The sequence below is a fragment of the Phascolarctos cinereus genome, unplaced genomic scaffold (assembly GCF_003287225.1).
Source record: "Phascolarctos cinereus isolate Bilbo 61053 unplaced genomic scaffold, phaCin_HiC Scaffold_5;HRSCAF=322, whole genome shotgun sequence".
Classification (NCBI taxonomy): domain Eukaryota; kingdom Metazoa; phylum Chordata; class Mammalia; order Diprotodontia; family Phascolarctidae; genus Phascolarctos; species Phascolarctos cinereus.
In genome coordinates this window covers 212,105,061-212,130,686 of record NW_027555958.1, presented here as the reverse complement: position 1 = coordinate 212,130,686, position 25,626 = coordinate 212,105,061, and positions in this window count along the sequence as shown.

Below are 25,626 nucleotides of genomic sequence, written 5' to 3'. Positions count from 1 at the left end.
TCTATCAAACTTCTGTATAAAAGTATTATAATTGATGACTGCATCTTTTCCTCTAGCTACTTACTGATTTTTATTTCAATACCTTGTTTAAATGAGTTGTTTTTAATAACACAATTTAAAAAAAAATTTATTCTTTCTTTTACTTTGTAAAAATTTATATTGGCTGTAATAAGCCAGTGGTCTAACAGTAGTCTAATACAGGCAGTTGATTCAGCAATGACTCCCACATCAGTGAGTCATTTCTATCTGGAAAAAAATACAGCCATTTTCATTTTTCGGTGATGCTTTAGGATACTTGCCATGTCCAGCACCTTCCAATTCCTTTCTTGAAGCATTGCTGATACTTCAATGTGTATTATGGCATAAGACTTTTTTTGTAGTCTATAAATCTTTACCTCTGTCATCTTTTGGTCCTGAAACACATTTTCCTGAAAATTTCTGCCATTCTTCCCTATTCCCATGTTTTTCTAATTTCTTTTTTTTTATTGTGAATTTGGCAAACATGATCATTTCCATATGTAAAGAAGAGAAAAACAATACAAATAAAAACAAGAGTCTCTATTACATACAACTTGCTTTTTTTCAAAACATTACAAATTCAACACAGTAGTTCCAAAACTGTTCTGCTTGTCTATGCCTCCCTCTGAATTTCCAGCATTTTGGAATGTTCTAAGCATTTTGTTCTTTTTTTTTTTTTTTGGCATTACTATCACAACCTGCCCCATTTTCTCCCATAATCCCCTCCAATAAAATCCTTCCCTTAAAACAAATAAATATGGTAAAACAAAACAAAGAAACCCATTGGTCATGTCTAAAAATATGTCTTCTTTTTTACCTCTAGCCTATCACCCTACTCTCAAGAGATGAGACATTAAACTTAACTCCTGTCTTTTGGAGTCACTGTTGATCATTGCACTGATCAGACTGTTTTAAGTTTTTCAAATTTGTTTTCCTTTGCAGTGCTGTAGTGATTTATAAATTCTTCTGGTTCTGCCCACTTAACTCTATCAATTCATTCAAGTCTTCCCAGATCTCTCTGAATCTGCCCCTTTTGTAATTTTTAGGGCACAATAATGTTCCAGTACATTTATATAGGATAATCTGTCTAGCCATCTCCCAGTTGATGGACATCTTGTTTCTAGTTCTTTGCCAAAACAAATGCTGCTATAAATATTTTTGCATGTATTGATCCTTTACTTCTTTCTTTTTCTTTCTTTGGGGCATATGCCTAATAGCTATTGGGTTAATGAGTTTGATGGCTTCGAGATCTAGTTTTTAATTACTCTCCAGAATGACTGGACTAATTCATAGTTCCACCAACATCGCATGAATGTGGCTGTCCTCTTATGTCTACTCTAACAATTGCTATTTTTCTTTTTTAAAAATCATCTTTACCAATCTGATGGGTATGAGATAGAAAGTTAGAGTTGTTTTAAATTGCATTTTTCTTATCATTAATTACTTAGACCACTTTTTATATGGCCTATTTCCAACTTTTCAATGAATTCAGTAATTAGAGTAAGGGTTTTTGTTGTTATTTTGAGGGTTTTTTTCTAGACCTGTTAATTTCATTCCTTCTGTTAATGCAGGTTAGCAAATATTATGTAACATACTTTTTTAGAAAGTTGCTTGTGGTACTAAGGAGTTAAGTGACTTACCTAGAGTCATAGAGTCAATATGTGACAGAGGTAAGACTTAAAGCAAGGTCTTCCTGACTTTAAAGCTAATTACATTCCTCTTCTTCTTTCCCCTTCCATTGTGACCTAAGGAACCCCAACTCTATCATTCACCAACTCCTTTTCAACCCTGAGTGCTATTATTTGCATAGTTTACATCTTCCTCTGATCACATAAAATTGGAGCCCCTCAAAAAGACATGGGATTCTTGACTGCCCTCTCCAGTACTGGTTGCTTCTTATCTTATACCCCCAACACATCAGACCAAGAAGAGGAGTTGTTATGCTCCTTCCACATGGTCACTATATCCTCCATCTATCATCTTAGCATCACTTAACAATCTTTGTTTCTTTAAGGGTGATTTCATATTTCTCTATATTTCCCACTCCAGAGTCTTATTGCCATCATCCATTGACTGCCAGGTTACCATCCTCTTTTCTTAAGGAGCTATGTAATACTAATAACAATCCTTTCTTATCTCACCATTCAGGTCATAGGGGAGGAGGAAGAAGAGGAGTGACAAATAAGTAAAGTACAAAGTAAAGGAATTTCAGCCAGGAGTGGGGACTCTGTGTGCCTTCCTGTGACTGCATCAGTAACCATGAAGTGCCAGGAGAAACCTTGAATCACTGGCCATTTGGGCTCTGGTTATACCACTGTTTTGGGTTTGCTTCCCAGTCAGCATGATGAAATTGCTCCTATCAATTTAAGAAGCAGATGGGACAGTATTCAATTGCATGCTGATCTTACTTGAAACTGTTATTATGATCAGCTTGATTCAGAGGATCTTGAATTAAGATTCAAGCAGAGCAGGTACCACTCTTTTGTGCTCTGGTACCAATAGAAGGCAGGATACCTGGGAAGAAATGAGAAATGCCGATATCTACTTGATAGAAATATTTCAGTGCAGATGGCACTGATCTCTAACATAGCCAGTCTATGACTGCTCACGAAATGGATTTAAAATGTGATTATTTTCATTATGTGCCAGTACTATATCACAGCAAAATTAGAAACAGATCTCACCAGTTATAAGCAAGGACATTCTACTACTGCCTTTTGTCACTGATAGCCTCCATTCCAAGTCACAGAAAAGTATATTGTGCACTAGTCTAGAATAAAAAAAAATCATCCACAAGCCAAAATTAGATAGATCAAAAGAAGAAATGTATCAACTATTAAAACTTGAAAAGGGAAAAATGGAAGAATGATGTAAATGGACATCTTTACTTATTGTAAACTTTAGAAATTATAGCTAAAAACAAAATATTTGAGAAATGTAACACCAATATCTCATATGATTATCCTAAAAGTAACCTATATAATATTAATGCATTTTTCCAGGCATTTTTCACTTACTTTCACCTATGCCTAGTGTGCTTTCCCTCCTCCTCTTTACTTCCTAGCTTCAGTGTCTTCCTTCAAATCTCAATTAGTCTCACTTTCTGCCGATGTCTTTCCTGATTTCCCTTAATGTTACTGCCTTCTCTCCATTGATTATCTTCAATTTATCCTGTATAAATCTATTTATACAGAATTACGTGCAATTTGTTTCTCCCCCAAAACTCCTTTAGATTGTAAGCTCCTTTATAACAAGAACAAGGGCATGTGTGTGTGCGCGCATGCGCATGCACAATTATTTTTGATCTTTTCCATTTATCCTCAGCCACTAGCATTGTATCTGGTACATAAGAGGTGCTTTAATAAATGTGTTAACAAAAAGCATTTTAAAATGCTTATTGCTAGATTGATTTCACTGACCTCACACAGTAGCTAGAATAGGGAAATCTGAATGAATATATTTAGTGAATATTATTTTTAAATAATGTCTTTACTGTATTTTTTCTCAATTATATCTAAAAATAATTTTTAACATTAGTTATATAATTTTTGGTTCTAAATTGCCTCCCCTCACCCCCTTGAGAAGGCAAGCATTTTGATATAGATTATATTTGTGAAATCATGCAAAACACATTTCTATATTGGCCATATGCAAAAGAAAACACAGACCAAAACCAAAAAAAAGAAAAAGAAGAAGTTTTCAAAAAGTATGCTTTGATCTGCATTAAAACTCCATCAGTTCTTTCTCTGAAGTTAGATGGCATTTTTCATCATTTTTTTTTGTCAGTTGTTGTTCATTCCTGTCTGACTCTTCATGACCCCATTTGGGGTTTTCTTGGCAAGGATACTGGAGTGGTTGCCATTTCATTCTCAGCTCATGTTACAGATGAGGAAGCTGAGGCAAACTGGGTTAACAGGCAAACAGGTTGCCCAGGGTCACATAGCTAGTAAGTGTCTGAGGCCAGATATGAACTCAGGCAGGTGAATCTGTGCCACCTAGCAGCCCAATTTTTTTTCATCATGATTTTTTTGGAATTGTCTTGAATCATTGTATTGCTGAGAATAGCTGTCATTCACAGTTGATAATCCTACATTGCTGTTTTAGTGGATATTACTGATATAGGGATAAATATAGAACAAATGATTGGTATCTGCGTATACTTCTAGCATCCATCCAATTGCTACCAAATCTTTCCCCAAAGTTATTAGTCAATTAGAATGGACCTAAAGATATCTTATTACATCACTGCATATGTGGTCTGGTGTCTCAGCACTGTGGATCAGTTTATGGGGGTTGTGAGGCAGGGTGGAAGAGGCAGTGAGGCATGTACAGGAAGACATCATGTCCAGGGAAAACTGACTCATGTTAACTACTAAACTCATATAAAATTGAGTTAGACCAGAAGGCCAATTTGTTTATTTACACTGAGAAATGTAACTGCTCAGCAGACCAGATTTTCTTGTCAGCTGGTCAGCTCTTCCCAGGAAGGAAATATCCTTCAGGAAACAAATAAAGATTACAAAATTATAGGACCATAAAGTTGGGAGGAATCTCAGAGATTATCTAGTCTACCTCCTAATAACAAATGCCCTGATAAGCGCTCACCTAGCCTCCCTTGAACACACAGTGGGAAATCCCCTACTTCCCGAAGCAAACCTTTATGTTTGGGGAACGTTTAAATTGTTAGAAAGATTTTCCTCCTACTGAGCAAAACCTCGTTTTGCTATAACTTTCACCTTTTAAGGCTAGTTCTGCTTCCTGATGCCAAGTAGAGTAAACCTAATCCTTATTCCACATTGCATCCCTTGCAATATGGCTCCACAAAGTGTTCTTTATCAGATCATACATTACTTTTTCTTAACTGAATAAGCATTTGAGTGCCTACTAAGTCCTAGGCAGAATGTGCCAGGTTCTGAAGATACAAAAAAAAAAAAAAGATAAAAAGTTACTTCCCTCAAGGATCTTATTTTCTGTTTTGTATTCTTGCTAAGTTACGAGATTGATATTTCATAGGAATATTAGGAACATAGTATTTCTAAACTGATGCAGCTAGGTACCTCATTAGATAAAGCAATGGGCCTGGAATCAGAAAGACCCGAGTTCAAATATTGCCTCAGATACTTAGTAGCTGTGTGACCCTGAGCAAGTCATTTAACCCATTTGCCTCAATTCACTAGAGGAGGAAATGGCAAACCATTCTTGTATTTTTGCCAAGAAAATCCCATGGACAGCATTAGCATGCTAAGGTCTACAGGATTACAGAGTTGGACATAAATAAACTGAACAATCACAACAGCATATCTAAATTCCAACAAGGGATTTTTTAGTATCTTGTATCACATCACTGTAGAAAAGCTAGAAAGATACAGACTAGATTACAGAAAATTGGGGTCAGAACTGGATGATGGTTCCAGAAGACTGATTAAGAGATCGATATTGACCTATAGGGAGGTCTCTAACCTGAAAGCATTTATAGATGAAACCGGAAGACAACAAACACGTGAAATGAAACAGATCTGCCAGCATTTTCTATAGTGATCTACAATCATCATCACTAATTGGGTTATATCATTTCAATATTTGATATACTATGTGAGCAAGTGGTGACAGCATTTAAGATTAGTCAGGAGGAACACTTGAATTTCACCCAAAAGATACAGGAGAAAGTCATGTGACTTTAACAGCCACAATTTTAAAGGTAGTTAGGATATAGTTCTCAAGATATCTCAGAGGGAAAGATTCTAAAAGAAGAGAAATTATCATAGATGTATTACCAAAAATAGCCTATCAGAAATGTGACCAAAAGTATCAGCAACTATTGAACCATATGCCTACATTCTTATTTTTATAAAATCTTCACGTAAATGGTTTTTATTTTAATTTTATTTTCAGTTACAAATTCTTTCCCTTTCCCCAATCCCCTCTCTCAGTCTAATTCTAATCCTTACCCATTGAGAAAGCAAGAAATATGACCTCCATTATAAATGGAGCAACATAGTTGCTCATTAGCCATGTTCTGAGAAAAAAAGCAAGAAAAGAGAGAAAGAAAGAAAATATGCTTCAATTTTAACTCTGAGTCCATCAGTTCTATATCTGGAGGTGAATAGCATTTTTCATCATGAATCCTCTGGAGTTGTGTTTGATCATTGTATTGATCAGAATTACTAAGTCTTTCACAGTTGATTTTCCTTACAGAGGTGTTACTATTTATATTGGTCTTCCTGATTCTGCTCACTTCACTTTGTGTCAGTTCACGTAGGTCCTCCTAGGTTTTTCTGAAGTTTTCCTCTTCACCATTTTTTAATAGCACAATAGTATTCCATTACAGTCATATTCCATAACTTGTTCAGCCACTCCCTAACTGAGGGGCATCCCCTCAGTTTCCAATTCTTTGTCATCATAAAAAAGATCAGCTATTCATATTTTTTTTTACATACAGATCCTTTTCCTTTCTCTTTGAACCGACATATAAACCTAGTAATGGTATTGGTGCATCAAAGGGTATGCAGGGTTTTATAGACCTTCAGGCATGGTTGGTCTTCAGAATGGGTAGATTAGTTCACAGCTCTACCAATAGGGCATTAGTATACCTATTTTCCCACATCCCCTCTAGCATTTGTCACTTTCCTTTTTTGTCATCTTAGTCAATCTGATATGTACAAGGTAGCAGCTCGTAGTTGTTTTTATCTTTATTTCTCTAATTATTAGTGATTTAAAGCATTTTATATTATTATTGATAGTTTTGATTTCTTCCTCTGCAAATTGCCTGTTCATATCCTTTTGCCATTCCCCAATTGGAGAACAGCACTTATTTTTATAAATATGGTTCAGTTCCTTCCATATCTGAGAAATGAGACCTTCATCAGAGAAATTTGCTGTAAATTCTACACCTTCCCCCCACCCAGTCCTGCTTTTCTTCTAATTTTGGCTTGCATTAAGTTTGTTTTTAATTTTGTCAACAAAGTTATCCTTTTTACCTCTTGTCAACCTCTATATCTCATTTGATCATAAACTTTTCCCCTACCCGTATATCTGACAGGTAATTTTTTTCATATTCCCCTAATTTACTCATGATATTATCCTTTATGTCTAAATATGTACCAATTTTGAACTTATTTTTGTATACAGTGTGAGATATTAGTCTGTTGCACTAATTGTACTTTCAATGGCCAATTTGTATACAGTGTGAGAAATTGGTCGATAGACCAAGACAACTGTTTCTGCCAGGTTGCTTTCCAGTTTTTCCAGACTTTTTGTCCAAATAGTGAGTGCTTGCCCCAATAGCTGGGATCTTTGGGTTTATCAAATACTAGGCTGCTTTGTTTATTTACTTCTGTATATTGTTTACCTTATATATTCCATTGATCAACCACTCTGTTTCTTATCCATTACCAAATTGTTTCGATGATTACCACTTTGCAATATAATTCAAGAACTGGGACTATTAGGCCCAGTTCCTTCACATTTTTTATTGGTTCCCTTTATATTCTTGACCTGTTGTTCTTCCAGATGAATTTTGTCATTTTTTCTAGCATTATAAAGTAATGGCTCTATAAAGTAATTCTTGGGTAATTTGATTGGTTTGGCAATGGATAAGTAAATCTAGGTAACGTCATTTTTATTATATTTGGTTGGCCTAGTCATGAGCAATTAATATTTCTCTAATTATTTAGAACTGTCTTTATTTGTGCGAAATATGGGAACGGTTTAAGCATGCAATTATGAAAACATGAGAAGGGAAGAGGAAAGCATTCTCAAATTATTTTCTCTATCAGACTCTGTCTTCACAGTTACTCAACTGACTAATAGGTCAGCAAGCAAAACCCTGCTTGTTAAATGTTTATTGATAACAAAAAGAAAAAAAATGATTTAATGGAAGAAGTAGCAGCCTTGGAGGCTCTTCTCAAATAATGTCCCTGCCATGCTCATGTTAACATCATGCAAGAACCGTGATAGATGTAACCATGGAGTGAGGCGTTAAACAGGAAAACATATTCTCCACAAAGATATTCATCATTGCCAATGAAAATACCCTATACAGAATCCCAGTGGAAGACAGACTCCCTATTGAAAGTGAGATTTTCCAGATGTTTCTGTTTGCAGATGATCCTAATAGCATTGAACTTTAGAATGTTATGCTTTCTCAGTGAGAGTCATAGTCACTCAAAAATAAATAAATAAACAAAGAATGGATGGGCAGACCAGTGAGTTAGTTCAGTGGTACCTGTATCACGTACAGGTGTTTACGATAGATAGTGAACTGGATCTACAGTTTAACAACTACCACCACCACAACAATAATATCATCCTCATTTATATTATCCTTTAAGATTTGCAAAGTACTTTACATATGTTATCTCATTTGATGGTCTGAACAGTCCTGTAGGTAGGTGTATTATTAGCCCCATTTTGCATATGAGGAAAATGAGGATGAGAGTTTAAAAGACTTTCCCAGGGTCACACAGGCATTGAGTGTCAGAGGCAGGATTCAAACTCAGATCTTCCTGATTTCAAGGTCAGTACTCTGTGTACCACCTAGCTGCCAAGATAAAACTGTATCATATTTACAAAATTTAGTGGCACTTTCAATGATATCACTTTTGTCACTGCAAAAGCCTGTCTTATTGACACCAAAATTCTCTTGGTATCAACAAAAAGATCTCATTCCACGTAGCCAGTCTACTGCTAAATTTTGCCATTTCTACCTCTTTGACAACATTTTTTCATCTAAACCTTTCCCTTGCCTCATATAGCTTCCACTTAAGTTCTGGCTGTCATCACTTCTTACCTAAATTATTTCAACAACCTCCTGATAGGTCTCCTTGATGCAAGCCCATCTCACAAAATTATTTTCTACCCATGTAGTTTTTCTTAATTTCAAATCTGACCATGCTACTCCTATACTAAATAAACTATAATGGCTTCATATTGCCTCTGGAATAAAATATAAACTTCTCTGCTTAGATTTTAAAACACAATTTGCCCCAGTCTATCTTTCCAACCTCATCGTACATTACTCCACACCTCACACTCTGCCATTCAATCAACTAGCCTTCTATATGGTCCTGAAACCCAACATTCTATCTCCTGATTCTGCCTTTGCACTCTCTGGGCCTCATGCTTAGAATCTACTCAGTTCATTGGTGGTAGTTAACCAGAAACTGTTGCTGATGGTGATGAGGAAGATGGGCCCCTTTTCCATAATGATTGCTCTTTGCAAGTGTTGTTTAATTATTGTACATAATCCTCAGTGTCTAGTATAGTGCCCAGAAATAGCAGGCCCTTAATAAATGTTGATTGATGATTGAATGATCTCAGTACTAGAATAGTAGGTGAGCAAAAAGGGAATGAAAAGATGCATGAGGGCTGTAAGTAGCTTATGACTTATTGCCAAAATGATTTGCACCTGAAAAGTGAAATCAAATGCATCATCATAGACACATGGGCAGAAAGGAAGGCGTGTCAGTCATAGAGTAAACGTGAAGGATGACAGATGGATAGAAGTGTTGGACTGGTATTTATAAAATATTAAAAGAATTTACAGCATATCTGAAGGAGGAAGAAAGAAGTGAAGAGGGTAGGGTCAGAGAAAGCCACATTTGGGAGCTGAATCTAAAACTAAATTTTGAAGGAAGCTGAAGATTCCAAGGGTAAGTTACTTCCCCAGGGTCATAAAACTACCAGTAGGCAAATTTGCAAGATTGAAGCAGAGGCCTAACACTTTTTCCTCTTACAGAGTCCTCAGAAACATTTTTTTTCCAGACTATTCCTTTGATAGCATTTGTTGCTTAAAGACAAGAAAATTCTTATTAGTTATCTTTTCACAAGTTTCTCTCTTATCTTCCCAGCTAACACATAATCTCCCTAAATGCAGGGACAAGTCATTTGCTTGAATTAAAGACACCTCTACAGAAGACTGAGCAAACCCGAAGAGCCATTCAGTTGAGAAAATAAAAGAGCTTTAAAGGAAATCTTCATTCAAAGCTGTATTGAAACATAGTTCCGTGTTTGTCTTTTCCACTCCTCTTTAAAGAGGATAAATCACTTGTTTAGACAGTTGTTAGAAAGTGAAAGACTGGTATCTGTCTTATACCCATAAGCCATTTGCTAGGTGCTTGCAAAACAAATCTATTTAGTTTCAAATACATCTGCTACACACACAGACAGTCAGGAAAGTTAAATTTTTCTCACATTTGACTTCCTGAATTCTATTCAAACTTCAAAGAGATTATATTTCCTTAGAAACTCAGCATGCCTTTCATTTGAAAAAAATAGAGCGAATCTTGTAAAGATTATTTATGCAGAGGTTTGCCCAACAAAAAACATTTTTGTTTACTATTAACCCAGCAGAGAAGGAACCCTGGTGTCCTTGGAAAGAGCATTGGACTTGGAATAGAAACCTCTATTAAAATCCTGGTTCTGAGGAACTCCTATGACTTTAGGTAAGTCTTTGACCCTCAATTTTCTCATTTAAAAATAGGAGATAATAATACTTGCCCAAGCTACCTGTAATAGGACAAAGCTGCCTCAGCTGGTTGACCTCACCTTCCCAGGTTCAGCTTCCTTCCCCACACCCTCAGAAAATCGGGGATAGACCCAGAACAAAGCTGCCCCTGGGACCTCCTGATTGATCCTCACTTCCCTGACCAACTTCTGGATCATCTAGGTTCATACAGTGCCCCAGCCAGGTGAAATCTGGGCTACTCAGACTTGGTACGTGCCTAAGACTCCCTGAGTTTCCAAACACTGATAACCTAATGACCAGATGCCTGTAGAGATGGTGATGAGGGGGTCCCCCACATCCGGAAAAGCTAAGTGCCACCGTGTCCTTATTGCACAAATTCTTATTAAGTGCCATTACATCCTTGTTACTATTCTTGTTATGTTAGAGCAAAGTAACCCTCCTTTGTTAAATGTTCAATTACTTTTGAGCGCCTCATTTCATCTCAACATGGAACCTGAAATAAGAGGATGCTGGTGTTAGAGCCATGCCCACAGCACTACCACACTGGGCTACTCTGAGGAAAACATTCTGTCATATAAATGTGAATTATAATTAATAGAGAGTATGAAAAGTGGTGTCTCCAGAGAGAGCTGACCTTTTCTAGACTTTTCTTAGTCTAGATCTGTGAGTTGGTGCAGTTAGGTAGCATTTATTAAGTACTATACCTACTAGGTGCCAGGCATTGTGCTAAATGCTGGTAATACAAGGAAAGGCAAAAGGCATTCCCTGTTCTCAAAGAGTCACAGTCTAATGGGAGAGGCAACAGGAAAACAACTACACACAAACAAGCTAGGATAAGTTGGGAGTAGTCTCAGAGGGAAGGCTCTAATATTAAGACGAGCTGGATCCTTTCAGAAAGAGGATTTGAGCTGAAACCTAAAGGAACATAGGGAAGCCAGGAGGTAGCGATAAAAGAGGGAGAGAGTGGGATAGCCAGCCTTAAAGTGAAAACACTTGGAGTGGGGAGATGGTGTGAGCTCCATGAGGAACAGTAAGGAGGCAGTGTCATGGATTACAATGTACGTGGAGGGCAATAAGGTTTAAGAAGACTGGAAAGGTAGGAAGGGGCCAGGTGTAGGGAGTTGCTTTTCACCAATGCAGGTTGTCAATTGTTCTATAATTTAGTGTTAGCCAGGACACTAAAAGACTAAATGATTTTCCATTCTTGCGCAGCATGTGCCAGGTGGGATTTGTACCCAGGTCTACCTGAATCACTCATAGGTCAACTTTCTATCATACCACTGCCTTTCTAAAGCTGTTACCCACCTTTATGTGATGATTTGAGAAGTGTCACAAGACCCTGTCTGTTCAAAAAATAATTACTCACTATCCCATCATATCAATGGTTCCCTCCTTTCTGACCCAAAAGTCCTAATGAAGAATCATTCCACTGCATTAGACCATCAAAATGGGGACGTTGTCCCTGTAGGAGAAGAAACAGTGGTTGCAATAGTCCCCTTCCACTCACATGCACCTCAGCACAGGTTAATTAGCCAGGCTAGCTAATTGTTATTTTCAGTTTGGAATATAAATAAGCTATTGCCTAAAGAATTAAGTTGCACATATTCAAGCAGAAGTAAACAAGTGCTTATTAAGCACCTGCTATGTGCCAAGCACATAGTATGCTAAGGGCTTTACTCATTTACTCATCAGATATTATCTTTGAGGTAGATGTATAACTTCCATTTTGCAATTGAAGAACTAAAGTAGACAAGTGACTTTCCAAGAGTCACACAGCTAGTGAGCATATGAGATGGGATTTGAACTCAGATCTTCCTCACTACAAGCCCTCTATGCACTGTGTCACCTAACTGCCTCTGAAAGAAAGAAGCTGAAAAAATTATTGTTCAGAGATGTTAGAAAAGGACCAAACATTCTGCATTGGGCAATGCTGGGTTGGATGATAAATGCTTCTTGGGCGATTGATTGATAAGTGACATCTAAGATGAACTGTGAGTTTGTGGGATTTCTTCATTTAACAAACACTTATTCATAGGGATAACAGGGCCATAAAAAGGCAGGACATGGCAAAGATAAGTTTTACTTGATAGATAAATCAGAAGCAGAAATGCCTTGTGGCAAAGCTGGAAGGAGTTTGACCACATTCCTACAGGTAGCATAGAACAAACAGGGCTTTGTCCTGAGGCACCAGCATCTGGGAGCCAAGGACCGATCCTCCCCAGGAAGGAGGACTTCCATAGTTGTTCTCCACGGTTACAGAAATCCCTGGGCCACAGTCCTTCACCGCCCTCCCCATAGGACTCTGCCCCCTCACAGCACAACTACACCCACAGTGAGATTCTTCTTTGTGCTACCACCCTCCAAATCTACACCTGACTGTCCTCTGTGCTGTAGTCACATGTACCACCAGCAATCCCAGCTGAAGTTGCCCTAGGAATTATATTTTGCTTATTCCTTACCTCTTACAGAGCTAACTCATACCTATAGGCAGAATAGGAGGAAATGGGATACGATGAAAGGCAGGGGATTGAGCATCAATAAAAGATGTTCCTTCCCAAGAGTATTCCAAATATTGAGTTTAGTCCAGGAGTGGGGAACCTGAGCCTTGAGGCCACATGTGGCCTTCTAGGTCCTCGGGTGTACAGCCTTTTGACTGAGTCCAGCTTTTACAGAACAAATCCTCTTATTAAGGGGATTTGTTCTGTGAAGTTTGGATTCAGTCAAAGGGCCTTGCTTGAGGACCTAGAGGGCCACATGTTTCCTCGAGGCCAAAGGCTCCCCACCCCTGGTTTAGTCTCTACAATTTGTGATGGCCTGTAGTTTAGCTCTTTCTTTTTTCCTAAAACCCTTTCATGGAAGAATGACTTTGTAAGAGCAACTGAGATTCTGCCATTGTAATCTTCAATTTTTCATTTTAATTATTGAATCATTTCTCTGGGAGAAATGAAACACTAATCTATTGGAATTATAGCCCTCTATTCTTTAGGCTGCTTTCCTCTGATAACATGAAGAACACTTCTCAGATTCTTTTGGAACTTGAATAACTTATATAGAGGGTTTTCAGGTACAGAAATCTACTGAAAACAGACCTCCAAAACCATCAGCAGAATTTGCATTTATATACTTCATAAGGAGACAGCATAATGCAGTGCAAAAAATTGGGTTTTAGAGTCAAGGGTACTGGGTTCAAATTCCAACTCTATCAATGTGACCTTGGACAAAACAATTAACCTCTCTTGGGCCTTTTTCCTCATCTAGCCAATGAGGTTGTTAAACCATATGGCTTTTATGTTTCCTTCTAGCTTATGGTCTAAGATCCTGTGATACCTCCATGCCATAGTCATTAATGACCAAAAAATGGGTTGAGAAAAGTAGTTTTCCTCATTTCTAGCTAGCTTGAAATTTTTTCAAGTTTGACTATATGCCACACCCAGCAGTCCACTCTTAGTTCCCCAGGGGTAGTCAGAAGTCTTCATGACTGAGTTGACCTAAAGGCTGATACATTTGGATTTGGAGTCTTCCCTGTAACTTGAGCATTTGGCTTCAGTCAAATTCCTGGTTTGCATATATTTCTTTTGCCTCCCTGAAAGAGGGAGGCTAAGATAAGCTCTGCTTTAGTTACAAAAGACAAAGTAATCAAGTGTGTGCTCAGTTAGCATTTTAAACATGCAGTGTTCATTGAGGCTGAATAAGACAGAGCAAGTTGAAACCCTTGTAACCATGGTTCCTTGTAAAAGGAATCACATTGATAACCTAGAAAAACAGGCATGGAATTCTGCCCGTCCTACAAACCCAGTTTATTTGTATAAATTGCAAATGGTAACCAGAGAAAAGAAACAGGCAGAGCAAATGTGAAACTCCCATTTTGTTTTCCTGCAGCTATATGGGTGTTGAGAATCAAATAAAATTCAGAGGATTTTTTTTTTTTCTTGGGCTATGGGGGTGAGAGTCAGGATGGGTAATGGAGTCCTAGCTTGAAATTCAATTGTTTTGGGGAACTCCTAAGGTAAAAATTCATTCTATTAATATGGAGGAACAACTCTGCTAGAGTCAAAAAAGTTGATTGGGGCCTTGAAGGTAAATGATTTGCCTAAGGCCACACAGCTAGCATGTGTCAAAGGAAGGATTTGAACCCAGATCTTCCAATTCCAAAGAGTATCTACTATATCATGCTGCTTCTCTAGTATATCTTAGTATGTGTTTTGTTTTAAACAGTAAAAATGAAGTTATAGATCAGTCTTGGAAGTTTTATTATACTCTTACCAGCCATGGTCCAGGACCCAAAATACAGATGCTAAGACTCTTCTGCCTGTCCCCAACCCACATTTGGAGCTGAAGCAGGAAGCAAAGTCCTTATTCAAGAGACCAAGCAGCAGGGACAATAAGCAATTGGACAGGTTAAACTGTCAGTGAGGGAATCATGCCGTGCTGGTGGTGAAGGTGCTGGATTGAGCTTCATTAAGCTTGAAGACACTCTCTACCAGTGACAGAATTCTAGACATAAAAGACAAGATTTATGAACAATTTGAACAATAAGCAATAATCACTAAGAGCCAGAATGGCTTTATCCAGAACAGGTCACCCCAGATCAACTTTTTTTTTTTTTGCTTTGATGACTCAACTGGTATGGGAGCACCTAGGTAGCACGTGGATTGAGTGCCAGGCCTGGAGTCAGGAAGACTCATCTTCCTGAGTTCAAAACTGACCTCAGACATTTACTAACTGTGTGACCCTCAGCAAGTTTGCTTCAGTTACCTCATCTATAAAATGAGCTGGAGAAGGAAATGGAAACCACTCCAGTATCTCTGCCAAGAAAACTCCAAATGGAGCCATAAAGAGTAGGACATCACTTAAATGTTGAAGAAGATGTGGGAAAATTGGAACACTACTGCATTGCTGATGGAGTTGTGAACTGATCCAATCATTCTGGAGAGCAATTTGGAACTATGTCCAAAGTGCTACCAAACTGTGCATACTCTTTGATCCAGTAATACCACTACTAGGTCTATATCCCAAAGATATCATAAAAAATGGAAAATGACCCACATGTACACAAATATTTATAGCAGCTCTTTTTGTGATAGCCAAGAATTAGAAATTGAAGGGATACTCAGCAATTGGGGAATGGCTGAACAAGTTGTGGTATATGAATGTAATGGAATACTATTCTTCCACAAGAAATGATGAGCAGGCAAATTTCAGAAAAACCTAGACATACTTACATGAACTGATGCTGAGTGAAGTGAGCAGAACCAAGGGAACATTGTACACAGTAACAGCAACAATGTGCAATGACCAACTTTGACAGACTTAGCTCTTCTCAGCAATGCAAAGATCTAAGACAACTCCAAAAGACTCATGATGGAAAATGCTATCCACATCCAGAGAAAGAACTATGGAATCTGAATGCAAATCACAGCATATTATTTTCTCTTTTTTGTTTGTTTACTTTTTTATGTGTTTTTTCCCTTTTGTTCTAATTTTTCTTTCACAACATGCCTAATGTGGAAATATGTTTGATATGTTTGTACATGTAAGCCTATATCAGATTGCATGCTGTCTTGAGGGAGGAAGGGAGATAGGGGGAAATTTTAGAACTCAAAATCTTATGAAAGTTAATGTTGAAGACTAAATAAATACATAGAAAAGAGTAGGACATCACTGAAATGACTGAACAATAACAGCAACAGATTTGACTGGTAGATCAGTGAAATATTCCTTTGTTTTCAGGAAAGCATTTGATAGTTTCTTGTGGATGTGATAAAAGATGACAAACAATAGCACAGTTAGGTGGTTTCAGAGCTAGTGAAATAACCAGACAGAGTTATCCTTAGTAACTGGTAGTGAGGCAACTTCCTTTCAGGGTTGTGAGGATCTTAATGATAGATTTGTAAAAGCACTTACCAGAGTGCCCAGCACATAATAGGTCCTACATAAAAGCTTATTCCCTTCCTCTTACCTTAACAGATCAATGTAAACTTACATAGAAGTCTCTAGTGAAGTACCCAAGGGGTCTGTGCTTTTCATAGTTGTTTAGTCATGTCTGACTCTTCCTGACCCCTTTTGGGGTTTTCTTGGCAAAGATACTAGACTGGTTTGCCGTTTTCTTCTGTAGTTCATTTTACAGATGAGGAAACTGAGGCAAATGGGGTTGAAATTAGTTGTTTAATAAATAAATGACTTGCCCATGATCACACAGCCAATAAGTGTCTAAGGCCAGATTTGAACTTGGGTCTTCTGGACTCAGGCCCAGAACTCTATCCACTGTACCACCTAGCTGCCCAATAGCCTGTACTATGGAAAATTTTTGTCAGCGACTTGGATTAAGTCATCAATGCCATGTTTTCAACTTTACAGGTGTCGCAAAGCTGAGAGAGCTAGCTAATACATTGGATGATAGAGTCAGGATCCAAAAAAAAGCCAAATCAAATAAGAATAAATTTAATAGGGATAAATGCAAAGTCTATACTTGTTTTTAAAGAAGTCGGCTACACAAGGAAGGAAACAAGCATTTATTAAGTATCATCTATGCACCAGGCACTTTAGAAAAATCTCAATTTATCCTCACAACCCTGGGAGGTATTCACTATTATTATTCTCTTTTTACAGGTGTAGAAACTGAGAAAAGTAGAGGTTAAGTGACTTTCCAGGGTCACACAGCTAGTAAATGTCTGATACCAGATTTGAACTCATGTCTTCCTGTCTTGAGACCCAACAGTTTATCCATTATACCACCTAGCTGCTTCATCACAAGTACAGGATTAGATGGATCTGTCTATTAAAGAGTTAATTTAAAAACAATCTGAGAGTTTTAGAGTAGTGCAAGGTTAATATATGTTAATGACCTACTGGTCATGGTAGCCAAAACAAGTGATGCTTTCATTTAGATTACATTCAGAGAGGCAGTGTCCAAAACAGATGTATTTCTCTTCTTGCTGCACTCTACCCTAGTCAAACCACATCTGAAGTATTATGTTCAGTTTCCAGTGCTGCTTTGTAGAAAGAACACCTATACAATGAAATTAATACGGAAAATGGTGGTCAAGATGGACAGAATAGGAGAGACCATGATAAATGAGGATTGGTTGGAGGAACAGGACTTTTCCATTTACAAAAGATACAATTTGTTGTTAATATGAGACCTGTTTTCAAGCATAGATTGTAAAGGGATGATTAAGGGTATTCTATTTTGACCCAGAAGGCAAAATTGCCTAGAAGTAATGAGTGAAATTTGTAGAGGCAGATTTAAGGTGTGATTATAAGGACCAAATAGATGAAGAATGAACATTACCCAAATTGTAGCATATAATTGGATAGGCAAGTCCACTGAGTTCTACCTGCATCAATATATCTCACATAGATGCCACAACTAGATAGCAGTTTGGGCCAAAATTAAATGGAAAGAGAGCAGGCTGGATCACCTTGGTATGGATCACCCCTGGAAGAGCTTTATTGCTCTCAATTTGCTAGCTACTCCCAAAGCACATCTTTTTTAACAGCATTTTCCCAGTGGAGAGGTAGCTTGGCATAGCAAGTAAATATAGAGCTAGTCTTAGAGTCAGGAAGATTTGAGTTCATTTCACCTATGATACATACCGTCTGTATCTAATGTGGTCTAATAAACATTTATGAAGCATCTACTATGTGCAAGTCACATAACCTTTCAGTATTTGCAGGCAACTCTGAGGACTACAACTTGGAGAGCAGGTGCTGACTTCCATTGCTAGAGAGAGTTTCTTCACCAGGAGCTACCTAAACCAGTGAAATCAAAGGTCCAGTAAAAATGTTCCCTCTAGTGATGTTTTATGGTTGCAAGTGATTGAATGCTACAATTTCATATGATTCAAATTTTCAAGTGCCCAGAAGGCAATGAAAGCCCCATGATTAGGGTAAATAGGTCACAGCATATTACCAGCAAGGCTTTGAGAATAAGAAATAATACAAAAGACACTATTAAGGCCCTGGAAGTGACTTGGAAATGTGTGGACCAGACATTTAGTAAAAGTAGGGATAGCAATGGATAACCTGAGTGTTGTTCTGGTACCCACAATATATAAAAGGACCCAAAAGAAGACCTCCAGTATTTGGGTAGGTTTTATATTGAATGTTTATAAGAGGAAATATATTAAGGAGGAAAAGTGGGCATGGGTGGGCTATTACTGCACTGGTGGAGGATATACGCACACGGATGAGATCAAGACTTCTTTGGACTAATGACATAAATAGGGAAAAACAATCCCATCATTCAGATGCCATCAAAAGCAGCCTGATGACCACTTGTTGGAGATGTTGTTAGATGGGTTTCCTGTTGGACGTATTGAACTAGGTGACTTCTGAGATCCCTTCCAACTCTAAGGCTCTGAGTCACTTGATCCTGCAAGAGTCTGTCTCCAATTATAATCCTATCAACAAAGCCTATGAGTAAATGACTAGCTGTGTGACCTTGGACAAGTCACTTAAATCTCTGTTTGTCTCACTTTTCTCAACTGCAAAATGGAGATAATAAAAGCACCTACCTCTCAGAATTGCTGTAAGGATCAGATGAGATAATACTTGTAAAAGTGCTTAACACAGTCTCTAGCATATAGTAGGCATTATATAAATGTTTATCCCCCTTCCTCCCTCCTCATGAAAGAGTAATGGTAAGGGTAATGATCCTTTGGGAACAGGTAGTATTTGCAAGTCCCACCCTCTTTTTTTTTTTTTAACCCTGTGCCACGGATCTAGGCCTAACAGGCATCCAGCCTTGGCAAACATAGTGAAGTCATTCTGATTGTGCAGAGTTCAGTAGAAGGTCAAGAGCTGCGCAGTTCACTCAACCTCATTACAGGCTATTTGTGGAAAGCTTACTGCATGTTTTCATTAAGAGACGACCATGAGCCTCAGAAGATTAAACACACTGCCTCATGTTTAAAGGGTCTCTATAATAAACAAGCAACATAAAAACAAAATGGAAATATTGAAATGAACAGTTCATTGGAAAGGAGATGAGCTGAGATGTCAAACTAAAAGCATCCATAAATAAGCATTTAGTTAAAGTCAAAATGTACAAGACTATTGAAATGTCGGGGCAGCTTTCTTAAATTTACAGGCACAGACAAATTGATTCTTCCCGAGCAATTCATTTGTTTTCTAGCCAACCACAGACAATCCAGTAATCCATGAAATTGTTTCTGGAGGGGAAGTATTGCCCATGTCACACAGACTATGCATCATACTCTGAAGTTCTAGCAGTTTTTTTTGTTTTTAAGTAAGAAAGAAGAGGTGCCATTAAAATTTAAGGATGCTCTTCTGTGTCTTGGTTCACTGAAACTGGGAATTTGATTGGAACATCCTCCTTTCTACTTACAGTACAAGAACCATTTTTCAACAGCTAAAACTCAATTTGTCTTAAAGGACACTAAGAGTAAATAGCACAATTAAATCAACAAGCACTTCTTCGGAGTCTTTTGTTGTTGCCGCCTCTACTTGGAATTTGAGTAAAAATAGTGTTGTATTTAGCTGTCAGTGAAGAGTGCTTTTAAAACGCTGAGACCACCTGCTAGGCAACGGAATGTCCCTTTATCATGGAAACACCTTTAGGCACAAGAGAAATAGAAATGCTTCAATATATTCATTTAAAATATAGTCTATAGCTGAATTTCCTCGGTGAATCACTCCTGTCTTCTCTCTATAGATTAAGTGGCATCGATATAGATCAATCCTTCAGTATCTTGACTATAGGCAACAAAAACACAAATGTGATCTTCAAGGCACTCCAGTCTAAGGCAGCAATCCAATCTAACGAAGTAAACTTAGGCTATCTCTCGCTGATGTCAAAACAACTGGATGATTGGGCCAATTCACTTTATCATATTTTTTCCAAAGGCAATCCATTGGCTTGTATTAATTTACAATCTGCTAGTCTTCTAACACTTTCCTAGGCATGGTGGGCAACATAAAAACAATGACAATAATAATCACAACTCATGTTTAGACAGAACTTTAGTAGATTATTTTTATTTCCTAAGTTGCATGAAACCAGGAATTATCTGGTACATTCAAGATCTGAGAGGGATTGGAGGAATCTCCCTTGACTAGCTTACTGAGTAGAACACCTGGAATAAGCTTATGGGAGGATACGGACAAAAGTCACACAGGATAGGAGGGTTTCCATGGATGAGCTGCAATCTGCAACTTCAGGGGAAACAAGCAAACTAAACTGGTGAGATTACAGATTCATTTGAGTATTTAGTGGATCACCAAATAATGATCTGAAGAGTTAGAAGTTAACCCAGAAGACGTCTAGTTCAGTTTCCTACCCCATTCAGGAATCCCTATTCCTCACTCCCACAGCATCCTTGACAGGTTATTGTGCAGCCTCTATATGACATGGTCCTTAACCACAAGGAGCTGAGGAAAATGCTGAAATGCTTTAAAGAACATACTAACAACACATGTTAAGGAATCTGTAAAAATGTCACCCTGGCAAAAATGAAGGGAACAGTGGGAAAGAAGTTTGAAATAAGTAGAGTGGGACTAAGTGGAAGAAGGCCTTAAAGTCTGAATCATCCTTGACTCTTCTCCAATTCCACTCTAAGGGACAGTTCCTCAGACCTTAAATTTCTCTCTCGACATCTCCCATCTTCCTTCTGTCCACTAAGAACTGGACCTGGAATGGAGACCTGTGTTGGAATTCTGGCTCTGATACATGGTGACTGTGTGGCTTTGAGCAAATTGTTTTCCCTCTTTATACCTGTTTCCTCCTTTGTAAAATCAGAGGGTTGGAAACAGTTTTGGAAGTTTGGAAATAGTTTTGAAAGCTATGAAGTTTGCCTGACAAAGCTGCTGTGAGAAAAGAACTTAACACACATTGAAATGTGCCTCTAATAACAAGGTTTTATTTTTTTCTTTCTTGCTGGTCTCCCACAGAGCAAGATTGAGCCCCAGATATCATTTGCATCTTACTTTTAAACTCTACAGTGGCAGCATTAATATAACCACCATATGCTTGGAGAGGAAATTTATTAAAAGTACTCATGGCTCCCATGAAAATTTCGGATTGGATAACAAAAATGAGGCTTATGACTGAACACATTATCAAATCATTTGATAAGAGGATGATTATGTTTCTTCATTATGACCAAATAGTGCAACTGGTTAAAATTTGCTTGAGATGCAATGCCTACATGGGATTTCCCCCTTCTGATTAATCTCTTCAGCTAAACCAGCAAACTAACTATAAAACCTCTACTCATGGTTTCCTTAGTACCTAACTTGCCCATAACAGTAGGTCAGTGTGGCCTTCACCAGGGCATTATCTCATCTGGCTTGTCTCCCAGATTTCTGTCTACCCACACCCAAAATGAATCTTTTTTGGAATTTCCTTTTTTTACAGCTTAAACTACACTACACTTTAGGCACCACCTAACATTAGCAAAGCCTTAGCAAACCATCTCACCCATTACCCCATTCCTAACCCCAATAGTACTGTCAAGAATTTGTTGATTTTCTTTATTTCTGTAGTGCCATCCTTAGGCACATTTATTTCTATGAGAAATCTGTGGCTAACCTCCACTCATTCTAAAATATTAAATCTACTGAATATAATAAAGTAAAAATAACTCACGTACACATTTATCTAGATTTTCTGAAAGACTTGATTAAAAAAAAAATTTGTGTCCATAGTTGCAATCAACTCCAATATCAATAGATCTAAGGTTTCATTGATGTGAGTATGCCCTCTAAGGGTGCAGATTGTCACCCATCAAGGTCAGCTTATTCTTTGACTATGTCCTCCCCAAAATTTGCCACAGGAGTTCTACCCAAGTAATGAACTCTAGGCAAAGACATCGATTGGTCTTATGCAGAGAGCACAAAATACTAGAAATTCAGTTGAAACAAAAAATTACTCATTAGCCATCCTCTCACATTACTAAAGTGAAGGAGGATGACCAATTTCTGCAAGACTCATGACTTTTTTTGAGACCTGGTTTCCCTATTTTGTCAAGGCTGGAAGTGCAATGGCTACTCAACAGGCCTAATCCCAGTTCTGTGCTGATTGGTACAGAATCTGACCTGTTCTATTTCCAACTGTGATTGGATGGTCCTTCCTTAGGCAACCTGGTGGCCCCTCCACTTCCAGGGACTCACTATATTGGTGCTACCACATTAGTATAGACGCCTGGTCATCTTTACCCTCCAAGTGTGGCTCAGAACTCTGGACCTCAGAGTGATTCCCCCAGCCACAGCCTTCCCAGGAGCAGGGATTATAGGCATGATCCACAGGGTGCAGTTTTAAATAACTTCTAAACCAAACTACAGTATCATTCTTGGGACCAGAATATGAGTATAGATACAGCAATCACCAGTTGTAAACCCTGGATTAGAAAAACAGAACCCAGGGATGGCAGCAAACAACTGCATATTGATCAAAGGACTATGGGAAAACAGCTAACTTCCCACTCCCTTTTCTTTCCCATAGCATCTTTCCTCAGCCCTAGTCATTAGCAAAAGGAGAAAATCCAGACTTTCAAGAAAGATTGAGGTAGAGAAGAGGAGAAAAATACAGTGCAAATCTTACTGAACCTATCTTTCCTCATATCACCCTCGAGCCACTGGAACGTTACTATATTATTATTTGTCCTCATTCATTTGGCAAGTATTTATTCAATGTGTAGAGAGGAAGTCATTTGGGGATTTGCAAAGTTTGGACAAACGTAGTCCCTGCCCTCATGAAGCCTACAGTCTAGTGGTCATTAAGTACAAAAACAGAGACTAAAATTCATATTATATGATAACGATAGTAGAGAACTTCATAACAAAGTTCTATATGAAATAAGCACACACTTCTCTGCTCTTTTGAGTATAGTTGCTTGGTATCTTAAAGGCCTGAGCTTATGCCAGAGCTATTGCGGGTTATAGTAGTTGCCCCAATCTACAACAATGAGGTGGTAGTGACCTCATGAGATAGAGTCCCATGGCTGGAGGATGAGTGGTCCTTTCTGAATGTTTAGGAGAGTCTCAAATTTCCAACCATGCTGCTGCAGAAATTAGTTATGAATGATGATAATGCAGCCATTTTAAAAAAAATATATCTCACTGTGGTGTAGTGTTGACACTTGAGTTCTCATAAGTTACATTGGCAAAAAGAAAATCTCCACAGGGTCTGAAAAAGTTAAATATTAGCCTAGTGACACACCGCGTTTGTTGTCAGAAGGTTGATACAGTGAAATATGGAAAGGCTTTTACTATGAGATTAGTCATGAGCAGATGGATTCTTTGGCCAAAATGAGTAATATAAAGAATATAATTAAAAGTGTCCCTCAGAAAGCTCTCTGAGGAGGGGGAAAGAGTTGAGTGATATATTTGGAAATGAAAGTGACATGATATAAAAACAAAAGGATTTATGAGATGCATTGGATCAAATGCTAGACTTGGAGTCAGGAACACTTGGGTTTGAATTCTTCCTCTAACACTGACTAGCTGTATAATTATGGAAAGTCACTTTACCTACTTAAGCTTCAGTTTTACTCACCTGTTAAGTTAGCAGGATGTACTAAATCGCGGTTTCCTTTTCTGTAGTTTATTTTATATCCTTCAACTTTGCTAAAATTGTTAATTGTTTGATTAGGTTTTTTTTCAACTGATTCTCTAGGGTTCTTTAAGTAAACCATCATATCATCTGCAAAATGTGATAGTTTTGTTTCCTTGTTGCCTATGCTTATTCTTTCTATTTCTTTTTCTTCTCCATTCTTCTCTATTATAGTTAGTATTTCTAGTACAATATTAAATAGTAATGGCAATTATGGACATCCTTGCTTCACCCTACTTATTGGAAAGGTTCCATTAAAGATAATGCTTGCTCTTAGTTTGGGGTAAATATTACTTATCATTTTAAGAAAGGGTCCATTTATTTCTGTGCTTTCTAGTGTTTTTAATAGGAGTCTGTTGTATTTTATCAAAAGCTTTTTCTACAACTATTTTTTAAATTTTGTTGATTTTATTTTTAATTTATAAAATAAAACAAGTATTTTCATGATATAGAGTAAAAAAGATAATTTCACATAAAACTGCACATTATGTACAACTTGCTATTCCTTTTAAATGTATAGCAAATTTATCATGTAAGTTTCTTTTTTTTCCTCCCTCTCTACCTCCTCCCTATCCTAGACATGGCTACCTATTCTGCATCTTATTTTTGTTATTTTTATTATTAATATGAGCAATTATGTTTATAGCTTTCCTAATGTTGAATGAGCCCTGCATTCCTGATATAAATCCAGCCTAGTTATAGTGTATGATCATTGTGATTAACTGCTATAATCTCGTTGTTAGTATTTTCTTTAAAAATTTTTGCTGTGATATTCATTAGAGAAATTGATCTATAGTCTTCTTCCTCTCCTCCCTCTCCTCTTCTTCCTGCTTTAGGTATCAAAACTATATTTTCATCATTAAAAGAATTTGGCAGGGCTCTTCCACCTATTTTTCTTTTTTTTTTTTAATAATACATTCCCCAATTACATGTCATAACAATCTTTACCTATTTTTCAAAGAGTTTACTATAAGAATTAATTGCTTTTTAAATGTTTGGTAGAATTCACTTGTAAATCCACCTGCTCCTGGGTCTCTTTCTTAAAAAGCTCATTTATGGTTTGTTCAGTTTCTTTTTCAAAGATAAGGTTGTTTAAATATTCTATTTCCTGTTCTGTTAACCTAGGCAATTAAAATTTTGTAAATATTCATTCATGTCATTTATATTATGATTTCTATTGGCATATAGTTGGGCAAAATAACTCCTAATAATTGATTTAATTTCATGCTCATTGGTTGTCCATTTGCCTTTTTCATTTTTTATACTGGCAATTTGGTTTTCTTTTTTTTAAGTCAAAATTTGCTATTGTTCAATCATTCAGTCATGTCCAACTCTTCATGACCCCATGAACCATAGCACACCAGGCCCTTCTATCCTCTACTCTCTCTCAAAGTTATCCAAGTTCATGTTCATTGTTTCCATGATACTATCTATCCATCTCATCCTTTGCTATTCCCTTTTCCTTTTTTCTTCAATCTTTCCCAATATCAGGGTCTTCTCCAGTGAGCCCTGTCTTCTCATTATGTGGCCAAAGTATTTAAGCTTCAGCTTCAGTATTTGATCTTCCAGT